This window comes from Thamnophis sirtalis, unplaced genomic scaffold (assembly GCF_051295495.1).
Source record: "Thamnophis sirtalis isolate CommonGarterSnake01/CBP01778 unplaced genomic scaffold, rThaSir2_p1.2 scaffold_2, whole genome shotgun sequence".
NCBI classification, from domain to species: Eukaryota; Metazoa; Chordata; class Lepidosauria; order Squamata; family Natricidae; genus Thamnophis; species Thamnophis sirtalis.
Window position 1 is genome coordinate 121376654 of NW_028261382.1, and position 6775 is coordinate 121383428.

Consider the following 6775-nt stretch of genomic DNA (forward strand, 5'->3'; position numbering starts at 1 on the left):
AGTGAAGGAAGGTCTGAGATGCTGAGTCCCTGGTTTTACGCCCTCTCTGGCCTTTGATCTTGAGCTTGTATTCTGATTGGTTGTCAGACTCCCATGGAGCCATGCAGGGGCAACTCTCTAGGCTGTGTTTTGAATCCAGGTTTGGTTGAGTTCTCAGATGCCATGTGGTGAGTTGGGTTAAGGGCCAATATTATCATGCCTTAATCCCATTCCCCTGGAGCTGAAAGGGAGAACTCTTTATTATGTAAAGGAACTGGCTTGGCCTTCTTAATGGCCCATTGACAAAGTGGGTGGAAGCAGGAAGCTACAGGGAGTTACTCTCAATTTAAAACATGTTTCTTCCTTTTCACATCCAGGGAAATATAATATTCTGCCTTTTCAATATTTCCTAGGATATTTCATTTTTCTGGGAGAGGGCTAGGTGATAACTTTCCACAATATCCTGCCTTTATTATTTTTACAAAAAATTAAAGGCAGTAAACATATCCAACACACCTCTTCCTCTTATTTTCCCTACAACAACATCACTGTGAGGTAAGTTAGGCTGAAAGTGAGAATGGGACTGGCCCAAAGTCTCCCAGTGGCTTTCATGGCTAAGGTGAGACTTGTATGCACAGTCTCCTGCTTTCTAGCTGGTGCCTTAATCATTAGACCAAACTGGCTCTCAATATTATGCATTGTAAGAAAAATAAATTGACATGAGTTTATAAACAGGAGAAAGGAAAGTTACAGAAGAATCTGTGGAAGGTTGGAAGGATGGATGAATATATGTTCAGGCCACCACCATTTTAGTTTTTAGTGACTGCGTGTGCACAGTTCACTGTAAATTTTTCTGCACATGCACAAAGAATAATTTACATTGAACAGAGCACATACACACAGAATTGTGTACGGGTTGCGAACCGGTAGTAAAACTGGCAGCAACTCTCACTTGGCTGGCAGGTGTGCGGAATTTTGGCAACATTCGCTCTATAAGATGCCCAGACATTTTCACCCACTTTTTTGGGAGTGCTTCTTATAGACTGAAAAATATGATAGATAGGATTGCCTGCACCATCAGCCCCGTCACCTAGAGACTAGATCTGATTGTTAAAAGTTACTAGGTAGGTGACAGGGGGAAGAATATAGCAGTTGAAATGGGCTACATAATGAGATGATGTATTCACATAGGGAAAGAGGATAAGCTTAAAGAGGACCTGAAAATATATGATGTAGTGGAATGTTGGTTTGCAAGCATAGAAAGGCACGAAGAGTTATATTGCATGGTGCTGATGTAAACCAGGTAGAGATACATTGATTTTCCTTTTTCCTCATGTCCTGTTTTAATTTCTTTGATTTACTCTTACTCCGTCTTCTGCCCATTGCTTAAAACTGCTTATTCCTAATGTATATATGTAAAGACTTGCTTGTTGTCACAAGGAAAATAAAAGCAATTGCAGATAAAATCTTGCAATAAAAAACCAGAAAATGCTATGTATTGGCTTCTATATTGATTTAAAACTAGCATCTCTTTATTTATTTTTCTATGTTTAGGTTACAGTATTTCTTCCACATTCTCTGTCATCATCAGGTTGTTGTGGATTTGGGGGGCGGGGTGGTGGTGGCAAGCTTTTGTATAGAGAAAAGAAGGATAGAAGGAACATGATAGTCGTATTCCAGTATTTGAGAGGTTGCCAGAAAGAGGAGGAGGTCAATTTATTTTCCAAATTACCAGAAGGCAGGACACGAAAAAATGGATTGAAACTAATCAAGGAGAGATACAATCTGGCATGAAGGAGAAACTTCCTAACAGTGAGGACAATTAACCAGTGGAACAGCTTGCCTTCAGAAATTGTTGGGGCTTCATCACTCTGAAATGGTATAGGATCTCCTGCTTGAGCAGGGGGCTGGACTAAAAGACCTCCAAGGTCCCTTCAAACTCAATTCTGATTCTAATTCAGACAGGAAGCCACATTAATAGACACTTACAAGTCTGAAAGCACAAACCTATCATCACTTACTACTTTTAGCTGCATGATCCATTAGGGCAAATCCTTCCTAACTTTCTTTCTTAAACTACTGGGGGCTCCTGCCTCTCTTCTTTGATTGTTTCCCAAGGCAGCTTTTCTTCTCCTCAGTTTCCCAAGATGTGCAAGAAAATATCAGTTCTTAGAGGAATGGAATTGATTAAATCAAGGAGATAAATAGACATATAAAGCCATAGCCTGCTATTTTATTAGAACAATCCCATTGGTTTGCAATGGAAAAATATTTTCCTTTGGTACCTGGCATTCCTAAACTGTCCCTCCTCTTTAATTTATGGGATATGCTTTCCTCCATGTTTTATTGCATCATCATCATCATTATTACTATTATTACTATTATTATCATTATTATTATTAAAATCACTAAGCTCCCATTTCCCCCAACTTCCATCTGGCTTTATTTTTCTCATTTTGATTTCTGAAAAGAAACAGGTGCAATGAGGGATTGAGGTCCATTGCCTATAAGACTTAAGAACCTTTATCTATGAATATGTATGCTTACATCATCAATTGCTTATGTATTAATCTCTCCTACCCTTTTGAGATGAATAAATATGAGTGTATCTCTTTTGTTGGGTGATGTCTCTCTCAACTTTCTGTAGAAGGAGTCCCACTAGCACACTTTGTTTAATTAATACTGCAGTGAGCCTTAATGGTTTGCTTTGGGCCCTGTGTTTTGATTCCACAAAGGTCATCCACACATTCTCTTATAGCTTTCTTCTTAAATACATACTTTATGCATCATAAAAATAAACAGTGATGCTCGTTAACGGAATTCTGAGACTACGCATGCATTGATCTACAAGAGTGGTGAAATCCTTTGAAGTCTGCTACCGGTTCGGTGAGTCTGCCACCAAGTGCATGCTTTGCACGCATACATGCCTGAGGCGTGCCTGTACAGCACTAAAAAAGGCACATTTTGAAGCCTTCTGAGTCTCCAAAGGTAAGTAGAACAGCGAGGGAATCCACTCTGCCAAACAATTTAGATTAGCTAGAAAGCAGGAAATCCGATGATTCTAGCTAATATAAATTGTGCGTCACAGCTGATCGTCACCCTTGATCGTTGGAAATTTGCCCGAACCGGTAGCATTTTTTACTACCAGTTTGGGCGAACCACTCCCAAGGTGAGGCTTTTAAAATTGTCTACTGAAGGGTGTCAAACTCAACAACCGGTGCCCATTTTCAGGAAACCATCACAGCCAAAAACAGAGCTCGGGAGCCCGTTTTCACTGGCAGAGCATTCAGCCCACCACAGGCACCCTCAACATGAGTGAGGTCAACCTGGGCACACTCATCTCACCCCACAAAGTCAAATACAACCCTGATGCAGCCCTCAATGAAATCGAGTTCAACATCCCTGGCCTACTTTATCCATATACAAACATCGAATTTGACTTAAAATGTATTAACTATATGCAGTGTCCCTCAGAATCCCCAACTCTTTCCTCTTTGCTGCTGTCTGTAAATAAGGAACATTATCTAATATTTATGAGTCCACATTTAGTTTAAATATTCACAAAATCTGCATTCATGACTAGGTATTATGGTTTCCCTTAGTCCTTTAAAACAGACAAACCTAGGAAACCAGAGCAGTTAGATCAATCCAAAGAGATTGGGAAGAGTTTGTCCAGAGCTTTTTCAGCACTTACTTCAGGCTATCAATAATAGATGATGTAACACTGAAACGATAGGGAGAGGCACTGAAATAATCTGACATAATCTCTCTGAATCGGCTTAACCCACAAAGAAGCATGGATCTGTTGTTTAAAAGAAATGTCAGTTATTCAAAAATAGCAAAAATGCCAAGGAGAAGTGACGAGGAAGAGCAGAAGAGAAAACAATACCATGGATATCAGGTTAATGTTGAGGTTTTGATCATGGAGATGACTTCTTAAACAGGAACGTGTTTGTTCTATTCCATTTTGATGAAAGCATTGATGGAAAATGCACTTCTCCATGCCAAGATTTACTTGAGACACTCGTAAGACAAGCTGCTTTGCTTACATCTACAAAAACAAAAGTGCTTGTAATTTGACAGCCAGTCTTTAAAAAGAAAAGGAAAGGGGGGGGGAAGCAACTGACTTCTATTGATTAGAGTAAATTGGCTAGTCTCCTTTTAACAGGTGCACAATTGACAATGGGTTTTTTTTTCTTTTAAAAAGAATCCTTCATTTATTCTGTTATTCTTCAGCTCATAAGCCAAAATATTAGGCACAAAAATATTGGTATGAACTCTAGTAGAGACTAGAAATGTTTACAAAGTTATTTTATAACACATACAATGAATTTGTGCACCCAGCTAAGAGATATCAGAGGGAGAAATCTGGGCTTAATTAATATTGTTCTATCTGAGTCACAAATAGTTATGGAAATTTCATCTCTCTTTTATTTAATTATACTCTTTATAAGTATATGTTTAATCTGTAATTATATCTTCATTTGGGTGTACTGTGCCAGATCCTATACTCTACAGCATTTCATAAACTCTAGTGAATTTTTACTTCTGTTCTTTATCTTCTGTTTGATTTTATTAGCGCTCCCAATATTTTCTTGGTTAACATGCCAGCCATGGCTTGGATCCAAAGTCAATCTTTGCAATAGAAATATTCTCTCTACCCAAGAAAGCTGTTCTAGCTTGCCTGAAGGCAATGAGGAAACCAACCATGGATCTGTACTGAGAAAATGAAAGATTGGCAAATAAACATGTTCTCCTAAAATCCTTGCTGTGGCCTTGTCAGAAATTCCAGGGCTGCCATCTGTCAAAAATGGTGTAGGGTCTGCTTAGACAGGGGGGAGGGCAGCTGGACAAGATGACCTACAAGATCTTTCCAACTCTATTAATCTTTATCTGTATCAATGGATAGAATCTAATCAAGGACAGATTCAACCTAGAATTAAAGATAAATTTCTTGTCAGTGAGAAAAATTAATCACTCACCACTTTTGTCTCCAAAAGTCATGTCTGGCCCATCACGACCCTATGGACAATGTTCCTCCAGGCCTTCCTGTCCTCTAACATCCTCTGGAGTCCATTTAAACTCACACCGACTGCTTCGGTGACTCCATCCATTATTCTCATCCCCTTCTTCTTTTGCCCTCAATCTTTTCCAGCATTAGGCTATTCTCCAGTGAGTCCTTCCTTCTCATTAGGTGGTCAAAGTATTTGAGTTTCATCTTCAGGATCTGGCCTTCTAAAGAGCAGTCGGGGTTGATCTCTGTTAGGACTGACCGGTTTGATTGTCTTGCAGTCCAAGGGACTCCCAGGATTTTTCTCCAGCACCCTAGTTCAAAGGCATATATATATATATATATATATATATATATATATATATATATGTATATGTATATGTATATGTATATGTATATGTATATGTATATGTATATGTATATGTATATGTATATGTATATGTATATGTATATGTATATGTATATGTATATGTATATGTATATGTATATGTATATGTATATGTATATGTATATGTATATGTATATGTATATGTATATGTATATGTATATGTATATGTATATGTATATGTATATGTATATGTATATGTATATGTATATGTATATGTATATATATAACATTAATTATATATTGATGTCTTAGATTCCAGTTCTTTTGTCCATGTTTAAAATATCTACCCATTTGAATTTAAAGTTGATTCATCAACAAAAATGTATGTAGAGTATATTAGCTCTCTAAAAACACTTCTCCAAGAATGTATTTGAAATGATAAATAAAAGGATTTCTTTTATGCTGGAGGTATAAGAAATCTGATACTAATACTCATGATCAAGCGATTATTTAGTATCTTTTGGGGATAGTGTATTAATTTATATTTCTAAACTTATCAGAAAATCTTTAAATCTTAAAGATGTTAATATAATGTTAATTATATTAACTAAAGTAGGCATGTTTAACTGTAGCTTGTAGGCCTCCTGCAGTCCTAGACCGTTAGTAAGGTAGCCTCACAAGTTCATAAACTTTTAACAGGAAGTTTGCTCTTTGTAATACTGATTATATTATATATTTTATATGTATCCCAAAACAATTCCTCTTCATTCAATGCAGCCCAAGTAAGCCAAAAGTCTGGACACCCATGTATTTTCGAATTTGGCTGCTTATCAGGTATTGTGGTTGTACAGGCTATGGAGGTGATGACAAAAAGAGTTATATTAAGAACCAGGGAAAGTGATATTATTCCACTTGTTAAGGAATGATTGTCCAAAATGTGTGATTTGTTTTGGGAAAGACAAAATAAAATTACCAATCAAAGGATGCAGAATGTCATCTTATTATGGCAGAGATTTTGTAATATGTTACAATAATACATTCTACAATATTGTTGATATTATAGTAGCAAATTCATTGGTAAACTAGCGACTATTGATAAGTATAAAATATTTTCTTTCATTTATATATTATTGAAACTACACCACTTACCCTTGCTTCAGGAATGTGAATAAAATAAGACTGCAGATATATCAGGGGAGAGGTTGCCAGAGAAGGCCCATCATCTAACCTACACCCCAGGGTTGGGTTTCTCGCCCCGTTCCAACCGGTTCGGTTGGATCGGGGCCAGCGGCGTCCTTGTGCACGCATGCAGTGCACACAGTGCACGCATGCGTACTAGTGCCTGTGCGATGCTCCAGCTGCTCCTGGAGGATCGCGCAGGCGCTGTATGCGTTCTGCGCATGTGTGGAAGCGCAGAACTCGTCAAAACCGGGTAAGAAACGCGGGCGGGCGGGTGG